The 22,209-nt window shown below is 35.5% G+C and overlaps 1 protein-coding gene across 50 annotated transcripts in view; it reads left to right on the top strand.

The window, feature by feature from the left end:
• Ptprd (protein tyrosine phosphatase receptor type D) overlaps window positions 1-22,209 on the top strand; it is a 2,343,620-nt gene that overhangs the window by 985,929 nt on the left and 1,335,482 nt on the right. For all 50 annotated transcript variants that reach the window (XM_045148487.1, XM_045148550.1, XM_045148541.1 and 47 more), the window contains one exon: window positions 17,206-17,255. The gene's annotated coding sequence lies outside the window, so the exon portion shown is untranslated. The remainder of the gene's footprint in view (window positions 1-17,205; window positions 17,256-22,209) is intronic.

The raw sequence follows: 22,209 nt of genomic DNA, 5'->3' as shown, positions 1-22,209 counted from the left end.
TCAATTTATATTCTGTTGTTCTATGTGACATACCTGCTCCAAAATAATCACTAAAGATACATTAAATATTACTTAGTGTTACAATTTACCTACACATTTCATTGAATACAATGAATATGTTACTTAATTTAACTTAGTCTTTTTAATTTAAGCATAAATAATGAGCACATGTATCTTTCATTACATATGCACGAATAGAAATATTTTGGTTATATCTAACTATGTATATTTTTTCTGATTAAACACAACCACTTGTTAAAGAAGATGCATGTTGTGATCACACACATAATAAAAAGCAAAGTCCTTTGTGTGAGGATGCTACAGGAATGTTGTTTGCATTAATGTCACCATTTAACACATCAAGAGAATTAGCAAAACACTTTTCTATAGCTTAGGAAATGGCTCTAAAGCATTTATCTTGGTATTCTCATTTGAAAATAGCTTCTTATTTTCATTATTAATCATTCTCCTTTTGTATTTCAAAACCGCTCATATGAAATTCTCAGTTTCAATGCAATGGAGGTGTTGTAGAATTGTAATAACTACATCACTAATCTCAGCCCATTGTCTCCATAGAAATGCTACAATGCTGTCCTACATTTCATGCAATTGGCACTGACAGCTGCACTCACTTTTCCTCAGGCTACAGGTCTTCATTGTAAAGAAAGGGTGCTAACCTAAGTCAGAAAGGATGTCATATCTTTCTATAGTCAGTGTATGCAATGCTTTTCTGAAGAAGCAATGATTGTTTAGGTGACAATTAGGTGACTGGACATTCTTACATATATGCAGGGAAAGAATTGGGTGGACAATGACTAGATTCCTCAGTGATGATAGTTTTGATTCTCCTCTACTTGTGGTCTTTGGGGTACAGTGCTGTTCTCATCTAGGAAAATTATTTAAGGTCTTGGGGTACTGTGAGTCACTTAGCACTTGTAACCTAACTTTCTTGTAAACTGTAACCTTGTAATAGTTACAAAATCTATATCATATTGTCAACATTTTTCTCAAAGGCACTTCTCTCCTTAAACTGCATTCTCATCATATCCTGTCAGAAAATCCAAGCAGCAACACAAAGTCAAATTATTCTTCAGGGACAGAGATTGCTCAGTATGTTATTGCTTGCAGAGCCAGATAGAAAAATTATTACTGTCCATTTAGGTGTGTATACACACATAATCACATATAATTACATACACTGGGATTTCTTGCATCTTCTGCAACAAAGACGAGAAAATGAAAAGAAAAGGTACAAGTTCCTATCAAACACAATATGAACAGTACTGTTTGGCAACCCTACAAGAAATACTTCTTTTCTAAAAGTAAAAGGTAAAAATTCACTATGTTTCTTTAGCTGTAACTTCTATAGTCTTACTGTGGTCCACAGCAACCTGAGAAACTGTGCCATGTTCTTTATATATCTCGACAGAGGCAAAACCAGACCATGGCTTGGACAAAAGAAAAAGTCCAGGACAAATGTGAAGCAGAGTTAATTATTAAAACTATTTATTACAGATTTTAAATTCTTGGATTAAGAGAAAAAGAGTAAATCTCAGACTAAAAGGCACATACAAGAGCATATGATTTTTTTTTTCTTTCTCTTGAAGAAGAGGGGCTTGTAAAGAAAATGAGGCATGTCAAAATGTGGGTATGGACTTTTCAAGAGAGAGTCCCAGTAAGTGTCTTCTTGTTCACCATATATACAATTTTGGTGGTTGTCAAGTTACATCTCAAATAGTTGCTAAGAAACATTTTCTTTTCTTTTATTGATAAATGAAGTTACAGAATGGCTCTGGGGATACTTGGGTATAATTATAATTTGATAAAATGATAACAGCAGACACTGGAACTGCATGGGGTTTTCTTTTGAGAATCATAGACAATTGCAGGGTTAAATCTGGAAAAAGATAAAAGCCTTAAGCAAATATTAATTCTGTTTTTTTTTTTTCTTTATTCTTAGCAGCAAAGAGATTCAAGCAAAACTCTTGAAGGGCTCCTTTTGGTTCCCATGTCTCCATGATTTTCTCTGTCTTTCTTTCCTATTTTAATATAATCTTGTTGCTACTGATATTACATTAGTCTTTGTAATCCCTGAAGTAAAATAATTATATGTCATTTTGCTTCTCTGCTTTGGGAACACATATCCATTGCAGATACCAGGGGACTGATACATTCCTGCAGTAGTGGAAAGTAAAGAGAGTACACGAACATCATTATGTTCAGGTAGACAAGAGCAATTTTCAAATCACTAACTCTGCATAAATTATCTCTCACATTGCCCTTCTCTCTTATACTTGTCACACTTGGAGTATGCACTTCAAGTATTTCATATATATTTTATATTTTATAAATATATATTTCATACACACACACACACACACACACACACACACACACACAAAGGCAGTTTTATTTTTCAGTATGCATGCAAATGCATCACATCTATATCAGGTAATCTTGTCAGGACAATGTACTTGAGCAGAGGAAGCTTAGAGAAAGAAGGGGTGTATTTCAGTTCTTCACAGCAGGAAAAGCAGAGCAAGAAGCTGCCTCACCTTATCACATCAGTAGGGAGAAATTAGAAAACTTAGAAAGTTTTCTCCTTTATTATAGTCCAAGAAACCAGCCAATGGTGCCACTGTTAGGATGGGTCCTTTCCACTTCAACTAATATAATCTAGAATAGTTCAGCCATGACCAGAAATTTTTTTCAATGGTGATCCTAAATCTTATCAAACTTACAACAAGAAATTAACCATTACATCATCTATATTTAGTAAATAGCTGTTTCAAAACACTTTCTTTATTATTTTGAGATAAAAGTGCTGATAAATTTGATCAAAATAACTGTTTTATAAAATGGATGAGGAGTGCAATTGTGAAGAGTCATATGTTGATATCTGGGCAGAGGAAATGCTGTTGATGCTACTGACATGAGGAGATGTGCATTAAGCACCAAAGGCACAGGCTTGTGGAGAAGTGAGGTAGTTCTAGGCATAGGGAAATAATGCCTTTTTTTACTTTGGTTTTCACTAATAATAGCTTTTCTTCACTATATGCATAATTTAATCAATGTTTCATATTTCTTTTTTTTACTCTAAGTTGTACCAAAAAAATCTGTGTTCCTCATAGCAGTGGATTTGTCTATAGTCAGAACTGAAAATTATAAAGGCAGAAGAACCAATGAATAATGCTTTTGTAGACTAAGAATGTGAAGGGAAATCATGACATCATAAATCCTGTTACTGTCCATAAACCACATGCAAGAGCACTTTCCATAGCATTTTCCTTGTTTTAAATCTTCAGTTTGTTCTATTTTTTATTTTTTTTTATATATATTCCCTTTTTTAAATTAGTTTTCTATTCAGCAAATACAGGCAGTTTTGTACCATTATTAGGCTCATCCGTGACCTACCCCATCCCCATTGGCCCCTCCTTGTTGAGGTAAATGGGTTGTTTATTGTGGAGTTAGCCCACAGTTATTGGTAAGATAAATGTCTTTGCATATCATGACCCAACATGTAGCTCTGACATTCTTTCCTCCCCCTCTTCTGCAAAATTTCCCTGAGCCATGTTGGGTTCATTTTTGGTCTGCTTCAGTGATGAGGTATTGGGGGCTTCTGGAGCTCTGGCTCTCTGGTTTGGTAGGAGCTGATTTTTCTCTGGGCTCCTTTCCTTCCCCCTTGTGCTGGTATCTGGTTCATCAGGAAAACAGCACCCTTGCTTGCTTCGCCAATTTTCCTTAGTTTCAGCTGGCACCCTTTTGAGCCTTTTGAGGTATGATGGGGTGGCTCTCTCCTTAGGATCTGCATCTATTTGAAAAAGAGAAGCAGATTCTCCAACGGAGAGTAAGTTAGCACCAGGACTTTCTCTCTCTCTAAAAAAAAAAAAAAAAAAAAAAAAAAAAAGTAAGTGTTATCTCATTTGTCCTGGTGCTAACCATCAATTATCCATCCATTCAGAGGGATGTGGCACCTTGTGAGGTCCCACCTTCCCTTCTAAAACAGAAAGTTAATAGTCCCAATCTTGTAGTATCAGGCAGATTTCTGTACAAATGAAATAACCCTTACTTTTTTTAATAGAGAGTTTAATAGGTGTAGGCTCTCTTGTAGCCCATGATTGATGGCAGTTTGATATTGGAGAGTGGGCTTATGTTTGGATATGGTTCTGACTTGTTTCCCAGCTCCAGCTATGGGTCCCGTACCACTGAGGGGATCATTTAGCCAAATCAAAAGTAGTTGGTTCCCCACCATGGCTGTGTGCCACTATTGTACTTGTGTGGGCATCACAACAGGTTATTTGCTGCTAAGTAGGTGAGACCATGAATTGTTTGGCCAGAGATTGGTCATTTTCCCCCAGTCATCTATGTAGCACCTTCTGGCACTAGACATGCTGACTGTCTTGGGGACTGACTCTCTCCTGGCTTCTAGCCATGCCGTTCTATTTTATGTGTCAGCTGCATATGGTGTCTTCAGCAATAGGGTCTTACCACTAACCTTTGGTGGGTCATCAAGTACTCTGGCAGAAATCTTGCATTCTTTTAGGAAACCTTGTTGGTTTCTCTGATCAAAAGCTCATTGTGGGTGATAGCCCCATGCTGATACTGGGATTTACAGGTCAGTGCCCACTAAAAAAGTGAGGAAAAAGATAACTAATATACAAGAGTTAGAGAGGAGAGAGAGAGAGGGAAAGGGAGGGAGGAAAGATGTAGAAGATTTAAGTTGGAGTTGATCCTACCCTTTCCCTTGTCTTGTGGTTCAGGCGTTCCCTGTAAGGGCCTAGTGAAGGTTCAGCCATTTGGTCTGCCTTTTAGGAAGTAGAATTTTATGCCTTTGGGGTCTATATTAGTGTTTCCCACCCCTTTGATGCCCTCCACTCTCTCCCCATCCATCTTAGTGTCTAGTCCATGAGATTCTTGCTGGGTGTGTAAGGTATCTTGGGTAGATTCTGGTTAGGTGCTGTAGATGAGTGAGACTATGTAGCAATTTTTTTTTTTTTTCTGTGATTGGGTATGCTCACTGTGAATGATCATATATATTCTTTTTTTTTTTTTTTTAATTCAGCAAATACCGGCAGTTTGGTACCATTATTAGGCTCATCTGTGACCTACCCCATCCCCATTGGCCCCTCCTTGTTGAGGAAAATGTGTCCTGCATTGTGGAGTTAGCCCACAGTTATTGGTACAATAATTATTAACCATAATGTGTTAAATAATTTACCTTATACATTGCAATCAGAAAAGTAGCAGTTTGAATTTGTGCCAAAGATTGTATTCCTCTAGGAGATTTCTCTTTCCTCTTTGGTTCCTTTTCTCCTGGTTTGCAGTAATATTACTCATGTGACCTATTTTATTGCTTATGTCTATCTACCTTTCCTCCCCTTAATAAACATTGCCCAGATAAACCATCCTCCTTAGCCAAACTTTTTAGGCAGGAGTAATGCTTTATACTTCCCAATGTCTGGCATGGTACTTAGAAAAGGACACTCAATAAATAAGTTGGATAAGATTGGACTGAATGCTCACATAGTTGTGAAATTTATTATATCTAATCATTTTAATGAAATACAGATTATAAATATTATAAAGACATTATACAAGCATATATACTTTCTTCTAGTTTGATGCAGTTATTAAGTATAAAGATATGTACAAAGGGATAAATATCTGCCTGGCATCTAACTCAATTCCTTTCACTTGCCAAAGTCAAGCCTATATAAATTGCAGGAAACTATACAAATTTTTAATGGCTTTTCTTACTAAAAATATAGTATTTATATAGTTTTAAAAATATATTTTATCTGATATAATGGTAGAAAATAATTGTACTTGAGAATAGGTTTGTTTTGTGGGTATGTGTGTGTTTGAGTGTGTTCAGGTGCACTTATACATGTGTGCACATATATATGTAGTCCAATCAGTCTGGGGCTTGTCAGATAGGCTAGAGGACTGGGCCTGAAACTTCAGGAATATGTCTTTATCCAGCACTGTGATTCTATATGTTCACCACCATTTCTGTTTTTTGCTTGTATATGTGTGTGTTCTGGGGATAGAAACTGGGGACTCATACTTTCAAATCCAGCACTTTACCAGCTGAGCTACTTCATCGGCCCATTGCTAATTTATTTTAATCTGTTTTGTCAAGATTTTCTTCCTAGCTACTGAAACTCTAATAAATAAAAAAAAATAAGTATTTCACTTAAAAAATAAACACAACTCACAAAATTTTATATTTTCCTATGTAGTTATTACCATATAATTAAATTTTTGAAATACCAAATGTGCATTGCACCTGTTTTCTTTAGATACTACTTTTTTGGGGCGGAGAGATAGGGAGATGAAACAGTTTTCTCTCAACAACTGGATAACATAGTATGGAATGTAAATATGAGCTAAGTTGAGGAATGGCTTTGTGATTGATAAGGAAATAAATATGAGATATGAAACTGAATATATGAGCAGACAAATCCAGAACACATAAGACAAAACCCTGACTTAACCAATCTGTGTAGCCAATATTCTAGAAAATAGAACATACCTGCCACAACTATTGGCTGAGGAAGTTCAAGACTTACAGTTATTTTGTGGCATTTTGGGGAAGGTGCAAATTTAACTCCAGTTTGAACATAAGGACAACCCCCCAAAAATATTCCAGCAAAGTCTATTTAGCTTTGTGGCACAGTAAATTTATTATAGTTACTTGGAATATCATGGAGGAGTGGTTACGTACAGGAACATAGGAAACTCAAAAGCAGATGAATACCTAAAATCAAATGTATCCAGCATGAAAGACATGTCTTCAGAACTCATGATAGCCACATCCCTGGAATTCTCCATCCTTCCTGCCGGCAGCCACAAGAGAGCATCCTCTTCCCAATAGTTATTTATAACATGGAGAAGCCTTGCAAATTTTCAATTTTCTGAGCTTCCTAGGCCTTACAAGTTCCATTACCTTCCTGTTTTGTGTAATTCTCTTTTCTCCTCCAAGAAGAAAAGTGTAAATTAGAAGGAAATAGTTACACAGCATTTACAGGTTGGTAAGCATCAGTTTCCCTTATTTTTGCCCCCACTTCTAATCAGAAACAACTAGAGAAACCTGAACATGCTCCTCAAACAGAATAGTAAGTGACTCAGCTTCGACATTTCCACTCCTCTGGTCTCTCCACAGTACCAATGTCCTATTACAGAATGAATGACCCTTGTTGTGCTAGTTACTCTAACCCACCCATAGTCCTATGCTTGTCTTTGGGTCCATGCTAAACACAAGTGATGATGGATGAGATACTTGCTATAGATAACACCAAAATATACCTTTTAATTATTTTCATTTGGGTGGTCTTTGTTTATTTCAACATAGACAACAGAGGTAGAATCCCTGACCATAGGAAGGGGCATGATGACAGGAAATGGGTAAGTAGCGTTTTACTGAAATGAATTACAGGTTAAAAATGTTTGCAATGAAGCTAAAAATCCACATAAAATAGGTTTTGGCTGTCAGAGTGCATTTTTTGTGACATGTTTACTAAAAATAATTTGAAATATGTAGATTGAAATATCTAGCAAGATGTTTGGAAAATAGCATGTGAACTAAGAAATTCAATCATATCTAGAAATCTATATTCTTTGTAAAGGTTATAGTTGTAACCAAACACATGAGAATAATTTCCAATAGAAATGTACAAAGAGAAGATAAGCAATAAATATAAATGCATTAACTCATATATTTATCCCCAAATTTCGAGTCACATTTATTTTAATGGAAACTGTAATTGCTACCAAGGATTGACACGTTATAGGAACTGCCTGTATTTAAAGGTCTGAGTGAGATGAGAAATAAACCTAAGGCAATAAGCTATCACCATCAGGATATTAAAGCAAAACACAAAAGTTTTTCAAACAAGTAAGACAGCAGTAGTGGAACCCTAGAGGAAGGGACTTTTATGAGCAAGAAGTATTCAACAGTTACTGCAGGCTATAGATGCTCCTGTGTTGAAGGGAAATGAAACTTGATGTCTCAACATAATTAGAGTGATTCAGTAGGCAGCATTATTAGGATTTTTCAGATGAAAAAATATTTCAGAGTTTAATAACTGTAAAATACTCATCAAGGAAATATAAGGAAGATAGCATGAAGGGTTAGAGAGATAAAGAAAATTCTTGAGAAGAAATAAGGCTTAAAATAATAGGCTCAAAGATCAAAGAGTATATTAGAAATTGTCATTAGAATAACATAAAGAAGAGAATGATAGAATTTTTTTAAAACAAGATGTTTAAGAAAGTAGATGCAGGTAAATATGCATTTTAAAAGTGGAGAATAGGAAAACTGAGATTACTTTCTTGAATAGCTTTTATGCACTTAAAAATGTGAGAAATAAAGTCTAGAATAAGGACTATTTCCCTCTGGGGTATTGTACACACTGTGGGTATGCCTCTGTGGAGAGATAATGATGAGGCACAAGAAGCACAGTCTATAGCATGATAGAAATCAAGTGGAGGCCTATGGTCCCCTGGTGAACCTTTTCTTCCAATTTTATACTTCAGAGGCGAGTTTATAAACTATGTTGTAATTTAGATGTGGTAGATTTGGGTGGAAGAAATATGAAGGGGAGAAATTTGGAAGGATAACAGTGGACAAATGTGTTTTAAAAAAGATTTTCACGTGATTTTTATATGCATTTAAGTATGAAAGGTATCATTCTACTGTTTTGCTATGAGTTAGCATTCGCAAGAAAGTATAAGAAAGACAAGTTACAGAAGCCAGTATATTTTCCAGAGCTTTGTAAAACTAAATGAACACAGAGAGGTCAGCTAAAAGGGGACACTATACTGGTGTTTCCCTACAAATAGGTAAAGTATCAACTGTAAGTCTCTATGTTTATGTTAGATGATTCAATTGAGAAAGTGAAATGAAAAGGAATGTTGTCATGGTTACCAGTTATTAATTTGCAGTATGATTAAACCAATTTCTTTCCCACATTCCTACAGGTTTTCCAATATGACTATTTCAAGTAATTTCTGGATCATTTGAACCATACTACTTTAATTTCTTCTAAAGTTTGTAGACATCTGTAACACTGTAACTTTTAAGATGAACATTGTTATTTCTTCTATACTTGAACATCATGTTGAAGAATGTTAAGCTCTAAAACTTAGGACTGTCTTGTAACTTGAAAAGACAGATGTGTGGAAGATCTATTGTAAAATATACATTTCTAGTTTCAAATTATTAGCCATTTCAACACAACTATTTTATAAAATGTTCATGTTTTAAATAATTTAGATCACTTTCTCAAAACAGTCATGTGCACAAGTTAAAACTATTAAATGTAAGAACGCATAAGTGTTGCTCTATATTACTTTGGTATGTCCCAGAAACATTATAATTACAAATTTCATTGTATACATTTTAGGAGAGGATGACATTTATTTAGAAATTTTGTCATTCTAGTGTTTTAGAATTTATAAATTGGCATATACGTAGATGGATAGCAAGACACCAGGGCTAACAGGCTAAAATTCAAACTCTAGCCAATATGATTTAATGACAACACTGTCTAGAAACATATCTAACCTTATGTATTTATCACTTTCCTTTTTGCTATGACAAAATAACTGATGAAAAGCAGATTAAGAAGGAAGGATTGACTTCCACGTAGAGTTTGTGTCACACTGTGTGATGGTAGGGAAGGCACAGCAGGAGGAGCATGAAAGTGACCTGGTTATATTATGTCTGCAATCAGGAAGCAGAGAGCATGGATGCTCCAGCTCAGATTAGGTCCTCCTTCTACATAGTGCAAGGAGGTCCCAGCCCATGAAATGCTGCCAACCCACAGTTAGTGTCTTCCCCACTCAATCTACATAATCAAGATAATCCCTCAAATATAAGACCAGAGGTTTGCTTCAAACAAGATTACCATCATATGTTAATTTTGTATGTAGTAGTTTTCAAATAACTTTCCATTATACAGAAGAATCCTTGTGAAAACTCTGGGAAATTAATAGTCTGTCCTGATACTACTCAAGTTAAGAGTAACCTCTTTTTTCTGTAGACTTAGAATATTTTTCCTGTTATATGCTAATAAGCTAATAAATACTGAAAAAATTATCAATTCAGACAAACTTTAGTTTCCTAAAGAATATGAAGCATAATACCTAGGACAATAAGTTTTATCTAAATTACTTAAGAAATAAAATTGAACTACTAGAGTGACAAAAAACATTTTCACAATTGTACCAGTATTGAGATGTAATTACCATACCATAAAATTCATTCTTTCTTGTTTATCCTTTAAATTTGTACAGTTCTTTATATTCAGAATCTTTAAAGACTTATCTAATTAGCACCACTTTCTAGTTATTAATAGTTTTATTAGCTATCAAGTCCTGAAGGCAGGTGATACAGATCAGTGGCACACTACTTACCTAGTTATTAGGGGCCCTGGGTTCTATCCTCAGCATTGAGGGGAGGGAGGAGGAAGTGGCAAATGATAAAAGAATAGAAAAAGGGGTAGACATAAAATCCTGTACCTATTAGTGAGAGTCATTTGCCATTCCATTACTATTTATGTCCTGATATGCAGAAAGTCTACTTTCTGTTTCTATTGAGTTTACTTCCATTTCATATTAAAGAAAAAAAATCTATGCAAGGCTGAGGTTACATACTATATTGTGTCCATATAATGACTCAACTAGAGGGTTTGGATGACAGGGAGAGTAGTGTGGACCCTGCTACAAAGTGGTTACAGGAGTTGCAGAAATTAATTTTGCACACTAGCCTGAAATTACAAAAATTGACACACTTCCCACATTCTATGACACTCCATTTCCACACACATCCTTTTTCAAGGACTTAATCCCATGAAACAAGACAAATGATCATGACTTTATTCCAAGTTGGCATAAACTTTGTTAATAATCAGGGATTCTCTTAATAAAAACAATAAATTAAACATCAAGGCACAATAGATATTTGGAGACTAAGCTAAGATCTGTAATACATGGTGTACAGTTCACATACTGGATATTGGACACTATGAATACAGAGATTGTATAGTCTAAATCTATGAAAGTGAACCATGTTTATCTCATTTATAATTTTTCCATCATGTTTTCTGATAGTATAGTGGTGGCTGGTAGTTACTAATTTAGGGTAAGAGTTCAAAATTTGACTATTTAAGGCATTATTGATATTTACATAAAGGAACAGACTGTTGGTTTCTGTGGTGCCTTGAATGTATGTTCCGTATGTTCCCCTTAGCATTTTTGTTTAAGATTAAGCTTCCTGCTTAAGTCTCCAGCAGCCTGCCATAGGGTGTGTCACTGGGGATGAATCCTGGGATACAGCCCTATGGTGTGTCTTGGGGAGGACCTTGAATCCATCCCAAAGGTGCGTGCAAAGCAGTTGAAGCTCTGATAGTTTTGTTTTTTGTTGGTGTTGGAGTTTGCTAAGATTTTTTGTTTCTTTCTACCTGTAGCTATGGAAGAAAGCAGCTTCTTTTGCCATGAATGGAGTCCCCCCCTGTATTTATAAGCTGAAATAAACCGTTCCTCCAATACGTTGTGTCTTGCTGACAAAGATGTCACAAGAAAAGCACACTATAGGCCTATTTCCCTGATAAACATAAATGCAAAGGTCTTGAACAAAGGCCTCACAAACCAAATTCAACAACACATCAAAAGCATTATCCACCTTGATCAAGTAGGCTTCATCCCAGAAACACAGGGGTGGTACAACATAAGGAAATCTGTCAATGTAATATACTACATAAATAAGCTTAAACACAAAAAAACACATGATCATTTTGATAGTTGCAGAAAAAGGGCTTTAACAAAATAAAATTTCACTTCATGATCAAAGCATTGGAGAGAATAGGTATGGATGGCTTACATCTCAACGTAATAAAGGCTATAGATAAATCTCCTAAAGCCCAAATAATACTTAATGGGGAGAGACTGAAGCAATTCCCATTGAGGTCAGGAAGAAGACGGGGTGTCTAATCACCTCTGTTCTTCAACATAGTACTGGAAGTCCTAGCTCAAGCAACAAGGCAGGAGAAAAAAATAAAAGGGATATGAATTGGAAAAGAAGAATTTAAGTTAGCTCTATTTTCACACAACATGATTCTATATATGAGACCCAAGAACCACTAACTTAAAACATTTAAAAGTGATTAACTCCTTCAGCAAAGTAGCAGGATACACAATTAATGCACAAAAATCAATAGCTTTTTTTTATGCAAAAGAGAAAGAAATAAGTGACATTGTCCCATTTTCTTTTTTTTAACTTTTTTCTGTTATTTATTTATATTTATTTATTTGAAAGTGATGGACACAGAGAGAGAAAGAGAGAGAGAGAGTGAGAGAGAGAGAGAGAGAGAGAGAGAGAGAGAGAATGGGTGAGCCAGGGCCTCCAACCACTGCAAATGAACTCCAGACACATGTGACCCTTGTGCATCTGGCTAATGTGGGTCCTGGGGAATCAAGCCTCAAATAGGGGTACTTAGGCTTCACAGGAAAGCACTTAACCACTAAGCCATCTCTCCAGCCTGATGTCCCATTTTCAATAGCAAACAAAGTAAAACACCTTGGACTAACATTAGCATAGGAAGTGAATGATCTATGCAATGAAAATATAAAAACACTCCAAAAATAAATTGAGGAAGACTTGAGAAAATGGAAAGACCTCCAATGCTCCTGGATAGGCAGAATTAACATTGTGAAAATGGCAATCTTACCAAAGAAAATAGACAGATTTAATGCAATATCCCCCTCAACCAAAAAATAAAATAAAATAAAAATCCCAACATTTTTCTTCACAGAGAGAAAAACTGATCTCAAAAATTCATATGGAGTGACAGAAGACCTCAGATACCCAAGCACATCCTCAGTAAAAGAAACACCTCTTGAGGTATCACCATAACTGATCTAAAGCTATATTATAAAGCCATGGTAATAAAAACAGTGTGATATTGGCATAAAAACAGGATTATAGACCAATGAAACAGAATCAAGGACCTGGACTGTGAGTCAAGTAACTATGGTTACTTGATGTTTTACAAAGCCCCTAACAACATAGGCTGGAAAAAGATAGCATCTTCAACCAATGGTGCTGGACAAACTGAATAACCATATGAAAGAAAATGAAACTCAATTCACACATCTCGCCATGCACAACAAACAAGTCCAAATGGATCAAAGACCTCAATATAAGACTGGAAACTCTGCTACTGGAAGAAAAAGTAGGAGGAACTTTCCATAATTTAGGAGTGAGAAAAGACTTCCTAAATGAAATCCCAGTAGTTCAGGATCTTAAAAAAACACTTAACCATTGGGATTTCATAAAGCTGAAAAGTTTTTTTACGGACAAACATACAATAAGCAGAGCCAATAGATTACCCACACAATGGTAGAAAATTTTTGTTGGCTATATAACTGACAGAAGCCTAATTTCTAGAATCTACAAAGAACTCAAAGGCTAAGCAATAAAAAGTCAAAGCATCCACTCATGAAATGGGGTAAAGAACTAGACAGGGAATTCTCAGAGAAAGAAATACAAATGGCAAACATATACTTAAGATGTTCATCCTCCCTAATCATTAGGGAAATGCAAATTAAAACAACTATGAGATTTCACCTTGCCTCAATAAGGATAGAAAACATTAAAAAATCAAATGAAAACAAATGCTGGTGAAGTTATTGAGAAATAAGAACACTCATTCGCTATTGGTGGGAATGTGAGATCGTACAACCACTATGGAAATCAATATGGAGACTCCAAAAAAAATTTGACTATAGAGTAACCAACAGACACAGTTATTACCTTACTGGGCATTTACCATAAAAGCTCCACACCACAGTTCAGAGATATTTGCTCAACTATGTATATAGCTGCTCAATTCATAATAGCTAAGAGCCAGAATCAACCCAGATGTCCATCATTGGACAAATGAATAACCAAGATGTGGTATATCTACACAATGGAATTTTACACAGCAGTAAGAAAAAAGGGCACAATGAAATTTTAAGAAAAATGTTTGACCCTGGAAAAGATCATTCTCAGTGAACTCACACAATCATAAAGAAAAATGTCACATGGTCTCACTCATCTGTGGCTCCTAACATGAATTGGCATGAAATGCTGACATATCTAATAAGCATCTAGAGGACTTGACACTAAGAAGGGTGGTACTAGATGGGAGGATAAGCGTGGTAATGGGGGTCGTAAAACTGGACCCAAGTGGCAATGGTATCATAAAATTATACATCCTAAAAGACAGACTAAGTGGTTGAATCCTCATCAGGTCTGTTCAGGGATTAACTGAATCACAGGGCCCCTGAAGGTAAGATGAAGACTAAGCTTAATCTTCACCTATTTTTTTTTCTCTCTCTCTCTCCCTCTTCTATCTCCTTTATATTACCTCACCTTTTCTTCCTTCTTTCCCATGGTGCTGATCTATAACTCCCAGTACCAGCATGTGGTTAACATCCACAATGAGCTGTTGATCAGAGAGATCTACAAGGTTTCAGAAAAGTAGACAGATTTCTGTCAGAGTTCTTGATGACCCACCAAAGGTTAGTGGTAAGACCTTACTACTGAAGACATTATATGCCATTGGTACAGAACATGGAGTTATCAGGCTGAAATCTGGAAGAGAGTCAGTCCCCAGAGAGTCAGCTTGTCTAGTGCCAGAAGGTGCTACATGAGTGACTGGAGGAAATTGTCCAGCATCTGTCCAAACAACTGGTGGTCTAAGCTACCCAGCAGCAAAAAACCTGACATGATGCTCACACAAGTGCAATAGTGGCACACTGCCATGGTGGGTTAAAAAGTGCTCTTGATTTGGCTAATTGATCCACTCAGTGGTACAGCATCCATAACTGGAGCTGGGAAACAAGTCAGAACCATATCCCAAAAATGGGCCCACTCTCCACTAGCAAGCTCCCATCAGTCATGGGCTACAAGAGGGCCTACAACTATTAAGTTCTCTCTAAAATAATAATGGTTATCCCATCTATCTGGTACTGATTTCATTCTCCATTGGAGAATTTACTTCTCTTTTACAAATGGACACAGATTCTGATGAACGAATCAGCCTATCTCACCTCAACAGGGTTCTAGCTGAAACCAAAAGTAATTGGGGAAATGAGAGAGCAAGAGTTCTGCTTTCTTGGGGAACCTGGTACCAGCACAAGGGTGAAAGAGATAAACACAGAAAACACTCAACTTCTACCAAACCAGCTATACAGCAACACAGGGGATCCCAAGACCTCATCACCGAAGTAGACCTAAAAAGAATCCAACATGACTCATGGAAATTTGTGGAAGAGGGGCTGAAAGATTGTTAGAGCCACAAGTTGGGTCATTATGCACAAAGACACTGCCTCTTAACCATAACTGATGACTAACCCCACAATGCATGACCCACATTCCCCAATGAGGAGGGTCCCTGTGGAGGGCACAGGACAGGGAGGAGGCTAACGATGGCAGCAATTTGACTGTATACACACTGTGTACATAGCTAATAAAAAAATGAAACACTTAAATCTCTTTATGTGCTTTCTACTATAAAATTCAATCATTTTGTTAAAACCTTCAATTTACAGGAGTGTGGAGACTGCACAGTATTTTTCCATGTGATCATGCTAACAGAAATGCTGTTCCTGGATCATAACACTGATATCCTAAATCTTAATTTCAAACTTTAATTATAAAATGCTAATAATAATTAAAACTTTCAAAGTGTGTATGAGAAAGTTTAAGAATGAGAATATTTAGTTTTAACAAAATGTGTTTATTCTAAAATCTCAACTTTTTATTGTTCTATGAAATTTTAGCTAACTGTGCACCTTTATAAATAGATCAGGGTAGAGGGTCACCATGATTCATGGTTGACTTTGAGGTATATCATATTGAATCTTACTATGCAGGTTACTATAAGAGGCTTCTCCTTAAATGCAACTAAGAAGTAGGCCCTGTGAAAGATCTAACTTCTAGCTCTTGCTGGGCCAGTGATCAAAAGCTGCTTCCAGAAGAGGTCTGGGGAGTTCAGAAGATAGAGCAATGAGCTTTCTATTTTGCAAGAGAAAAGGCTGTAAAGAGATCGATGAGCACTGTCTTCCCATTTGGGAGCAAGAAGCCCTGTTGCAATGGCCATAAACTGAAATTAGCTCAATGCATTCAGAGCCAACAGCTTGGCTGATTGACATTTTTAATCACTACTAATTGGCTCAGTGATGTTGCCTGGGAATATCAAAGCATCCATCATTGATTATTCCATATATGCACTTAAACTTGTGGAATAAGAAAACAAAATTTTATGTGAACATTTTCAATTACATAATAATGATGTCTTCATTCCTCAGGTTGTTCTTTTGAGTGACATATTCACTTTCTTTGTGATAATCCCTGCTCAGAGTTAACTATTATTTATTTGTCAGGAAATCAATTTGTATGGTTCCTTCAATTATGGTAATAAAGTTGAAACAATACATAGATAACTGAAGAAAATATATCCTCTTAAATAGCACTGATCACTAAGCCATTGACATGACAGATGGATTCTATTATATTTTTCTTTTATTAATTTGGCTGCAATTAACTATATTGTATGTAGTAGAACATGTAACCTTATTGTATTCATTCATGATTTTTCAAGTGTTGTGCAAGTAAATCATTCTTTTATTATACAGAAAATATTATATAAAAATATTTTTTAATTAATTTATTTATTTGAGAGCGACAGACACAGAGAGAAAGACAGATAGAGGGAGAGAGAGAGAATGGGCGCGCCAGGGCTTCCAGCCTCTGGAAACGAACTCCAGATGCGTGCGCCCCCTTGTGCATCTGGCTAACGTGGGACCTGGGGAACCGAGCCTCGAACCGGGGTCCTTAGGCTTCACAGGCAAGCACTTAACCGCTAAGCCATCTCTCCAGCCCTATAAAAATATTTTTATAACATAGAATGGTATTAGCCTAGAAGCAAGCAAATTAAAGAATTTAGCCATGTTTGTTGATTAGTTATCACCATTCAATTTATGTAATAAACAATATTCTTTGTTACTTTTGTTTATTTCTTTGTTATTATATATATTATATCTTTATTATTAAAATTTGTTACTTTAATATTGAATCATTAAGATTTTATGGTTATTGAATTAAAATGGGATAGCTATTCTAATACAGAACAATTTTGCTTATATTTTTTCTAGGTCTCAGGGTGGTGAACTTTTCCTTTGAATTCATAACCTGTGAGTTTAAGGTAAGATGTTGTATATCTTTTTTCATTAAACCTGATTAATAATATCCAGTTCATAAAAGTAAATTGGATTATTCACCTAATATTTTACCACAAATATTGAAATAATTATGATATTTTCTGTCAAAATGTTTATGTTCTTTGGCAGATTATAGCAATATATTCATTTTATATAGTTTTTGATTAGGGCTCTAAAGGAGTTTGAAAGCATGGAACAGAAAGGGACAAATTTCAACAGCTGAAAAATGTTCTTTAGATATAAATGACAATTTGATATATTTTATATATGCAGTGGAGTCTATCTTATACTAATGAACAGAGGCAGTGAGTTATTTAAAGTAAAACTTTATATACTGTTGACATTTTAAATATATGATATATATACATATATGATATATACTGCTTTCTGGTCATGATGCTATCTAGTCAGATGAACAATGAATTAGGGTTAGAAATAAATATTAGATTGCGGATAATCAGAGGATTCTTTAAAGCAAATGACCTTATAATTATCTCTGTGGCAGCTAACTGTCCTGCTTTTTGATGTTTATGGAAGTATGAGTTAAGTTGCATGGCTATACGGAAGTTATTATGTCAAGAGAACTCTACGGAGAAACTAATAACTAGAAATCAGCAATCCTGGGGGTTTTAAAATGAGTATGTAGTGAATTTTAGGGACTATCCAAAGAAGGAAGCCAAAGTAGGATTCTCATTATAGTGACAATTAGAACATTGGGAAAAATTCATTTCAGTGAGCAAAGGCTCTTGGAATCTGATATGACCACCTGATGCCAAACAAAAAAGCAAAAAGGAAAGAATGTTAGGAAGGGACGCACTGTGTAGGTGGAAATTGAGAGCACTCCATAAACCTTTTATTGTTTGCTGCACAAAATCACACCTTTCAACAAGAGGGAATATGACAGAAGATAAATGAAAACAGCATTTCCTGGGTTTGGTTAACTTTGCAAGAAGTTTCCACAGAGTAATATTTTACATAATCAACAACAACTGTGCGTGTGTGTGTGTGTGTGTGTGTGTGTGTGTGTGTGTGTGTGTGATCTCCAACATTTTACCTGTCATTGCTTCTCTCCTTATGTGTTAAGATGGGACAATTGGTGGCCATGCAACTAGCTTAATTATTCATTGTTTTCTGCTTCTTTTTCTCACTCAATAGCACAGATTCATCCTTGTTCACACCTATCTGTGGTAGCACGATTAGTGTGCTTTTGACACATTTGCCTGAAAAAAAATTGGTCATTGAAATTTTCCCTATACAGCTCAAGCTACCAATTTCCTAAATAAAATCAGATGTTTTATGATTACAGAATAGAGTAATATGAATATTACCTTTTAAAAACAGTTGCTAGGAGAGAGAAAGAAAGAGAGAGAATGGGTGTACCAGGGACTCTAGCTACTGCAAACAAACTCCAAATGCATATGTCACTTTGTTCATCTGGCTTTAATTGGTTACTGGGGAATCAAACCCAGATCATTAGGCTTTGCAGGCAAGTGCCTTAGCCGTGGCGCCTTCTCTCCAGTCCAAATATTACATATGAAAAGAAGTGGCTGGGCATGGTGGTACATGACATTGATCCCAGTACTCAGGAGGAAGAGGTAGGAAGATCACTGAGAGTTTAAAGTCATTCTGAGAATACATAGTGAATTCCACATCAGCCTAAACTGTGAGATACTACCTCAAAAATAAATAAACACATGAATAAAAACAAAAGAAGTAATCACAGAAATATAACCTCTTCCAGATCTGATTTTTTTGTTACAACCAGAATTTTATTTAGAAAATTATGTAAAATATATTAGACTTTAAAAAAATATTTATTTGATTTTCCATAAACATTTTAATTTAATTTTATTTTTTTAATCTTATGTGTATCTACTCATTTTTTAAAATTGATTTTTATTAGATACATACATACATACTTTGTAAACAACACATATTCCTGCCATTGTTTCCCTCATTCCTGCCACTTTTCTGAAAAGGGACTCCTCATTGGGGATGCAGGTCATTTCCATGGGGACTGTGAGTCATACATTGTGGACTGGGAACTGGCTCTCTTCTGAATTCCAGCCAGTTCGTTCCATGGTCCAAGTGGACAGCATATGGTGTCTTCAGAAGTAGGGTCTTACCATTAACCTCTGGTTGGTAATCAAGTGCTCTGAAAAGATTCTGTCTTGTTGTTTTGGGAGAATTTGTAGGTATCTCTGATCAACAGCTCAGTGATAGGGGAGAGGCAATGTCTTGTCCCAACTTGTGGCTCTAACAATCTTTCCACCCTCTCTTTTGCAGAATTCCCTGAGTCATGTTAGGGCACTTTAAAGCAATGGGCTCTTAGGAGCCTCTGGATCTCTGTTTTGCTAGGAACTGAGTGTCCTCATTATCTATCTTCTTCACCCTTGTGTTGATATCATGTTTACCAAGAAAGCAACACTGTTGCTCATTTCCCCAACTCTTCTGTGGTTTCAGCTGATTCTAGATTAAGTGTGCTGAGTCATTTGTCTCCTACCATCTGAAAAAGAGAAACAGAATCTCCAATAGAAAGTGAAGTCAACTGAATAAAACTGAACCCAAGTTGAACTAATACCATAGAATCCTATATCCTGGAAGCTAGACTAAAAGGTTGAACCCTCAACAGAACCTAAGAGGGACACCTGAATTGGAGGGCCCAGGAGAAGGTGATATGAAGCCTAACCTTAAATTTCTCCTGTTTCTCTCTCTCTCTTTCTTTTTAGTTTTTCTTTTCCCATGGTGCTTGCCTGTACCTCCCTATACCATGATGTGGGTACCATCCACAATGAGCTGTGAAATTATTATCTACATATTTTTTATTAGGTAGAGGAAAGAAAATAAACTATTTTTTAAAAGTTCATTTTAATATTTTGGGGTGTTTTATGTTTAAATTTCATTAAAAATACCATTATCTTATATTTTGACTTTAAAAACCACAATATTTCAGGGAAAAAAAATAAACCACAAGAAGACATTTTGCAATACACAGAAGTTTTCTTACTTAAAAGGAACCTGATATCAGAGTTTCACAGCAAAATGTCATGTGGGACAAAAAAATATCTAAGAATTAAATAGTAATATAGTGGGACAAGAAAATCTTGGCTGTCCATTTCAAAATGACTTTAAACTTATAAACAGCATTTTTTTTTTTAGCTCAGAGAACATCTTTAATAATGGCCAGTGAATTTAGGTAGCTGTAATACCATAATAATAATCTCAGTAGAGGGGCTCCTTTGATGGCCTGCATTTGGCTTTCCACTTTCATTTGAGAATGGTTTGCTTTATGTATTAATAGTTACTGTCTACAATTACAGTGGAAAGAAAACATAATAATTACTTTTTCTATACTTAAGGATTGTGTTACTCTCTGCTAACTGAAATAAAAATTAAAATTAACTTATATGTTCACAGAATGGAAAATTAGAAGATCAAAGATAAAAATTATTCTAGCCAGCTCAGTGAAATTAACTGAGAATAAGTAATATTATAACAATTCTTACCAAAGGACTAATTCAATGCTTCATCCAAATTCTGTGCACTTCATAAAAAAACATAATTATATAACCAAAGATGCAGCCCAGAATCTAGTAATATTACCAAAGATTATTTTTATGGAACTGAATTCAATAAATGTATATGATTTCTTATGGTTAGAAATGAGACACTTTTAGTCTAACATGAATTGTGTTAATTCTGATATGTAGAACAATTTTATTTTTCATGAATGAAACAAGTAATAAGAGACATTTAGCCAAAAGCATTATAAAGTGAAATAAGCATAAGTATATATTTTGATAAATTACTGCTTACCCTTTTAAAGGTTCGCACTTTCAGTAAACATTGACAAACTTCTCATAATCACAGATTTCTTCTTTTATAATTTCTATATAAACCAAAACAAACTAGTTCTTCCTTAAGTTTTCTTTGTCAGGAATTTTGTCACAGAAATGAAAACATTACTAATGCAACAATAACTGCTGCCAAGAGTGTTGTTGTTAAGACAAACCTGGCCATTCTCTTTAACTGGTCTTAGAATTCTATAAGCAAATTTATGGGCCACTTAATGGGTTGGTGTTTGAAAGACCACAATGTCTTTTTGTTGCTGTTGTTTTCTACTATGTCAAAAGACATAAGGACAGTGAATAGTGGAAGGCAAGCTCATGATGATTTAAATAGCATCAAGGACTCTATTGGAAGCTGGGGTACAATCACTTATATGAAAATATGGCAAAGAATCAGGCTGTAACCTACCTGTGACCTGGAAATTTGAGTGAGGCTGAATTCAAAAGTAACGACTAGGTTATCTGATGAGAGAAAACTCAAGACAACATCTAATGGCACAGCTACTGCTCATTGCCTATCTCTACAGTGAAAAAGAGAAGAAAGCTGTGAGAATGTGCTATTTTAACCAGAAAAGGAATGTGCAGACAAGGCAGGTGTAAGCATTAGTATCTGGTTAAAATACTAGTGTCATTATGGGAAAAAAAAAAAAATCTCATGCTCTTCACTAAACAATAGAAAAGTTGTCCTGAGGAAAAGGCTCTATGGCAGTTTGAATGGTTGTCTCCTATTAGATTCAGGAGTTTATTAAAGCTTATAAATTAGATCTCCAACCTCCCTGGAGGAGGTGTCACTGTGGGCAGATCCTGGGGTCCAGCCCTAAAATGTTCCTGGGGGTGGATCTGAATTCGAGTCTAAGGTATGCAGAATACTGGAACTCTGCCTGGAGTTCCCAGAGTGTGTTTGCTTGTGGTGCTTGTGGTCAGTTTTCTATGTGGACCTGTGAAAGGGGGACAGCTTCTTCTGCCATTATGAAGCTTCCCCTGATCTATAAGCTTGAATAAATCCTGTTCTTCCTATAATATATATATTTTCTCTGATATTTCAATTTAAAAGAAAAGGAAAAGATGGAAAATATAGATACTTATTCAC

This window comes from Jaculus jaculus, chromosome 1 (assembly GCF_020740685.1).
Source record: "Jaculus jaculus isolate mJacJac1 chromosome 1, mJacJac1.mat.Y.cur, whole genome shotgun sequence".
Taxonomy (NCBI): domain Eukaryota; kingdom Metazoa; phylum Chordata; class Mammalia; order Rodentia; family Dipodidae; genus Jaculus; species Jaculus jaculus.
The sequence above is the reverse complement of the archived record's forward strand: the minus strand, read 5'-3'. Positions and strand labels throughout refer to the sequence as shown.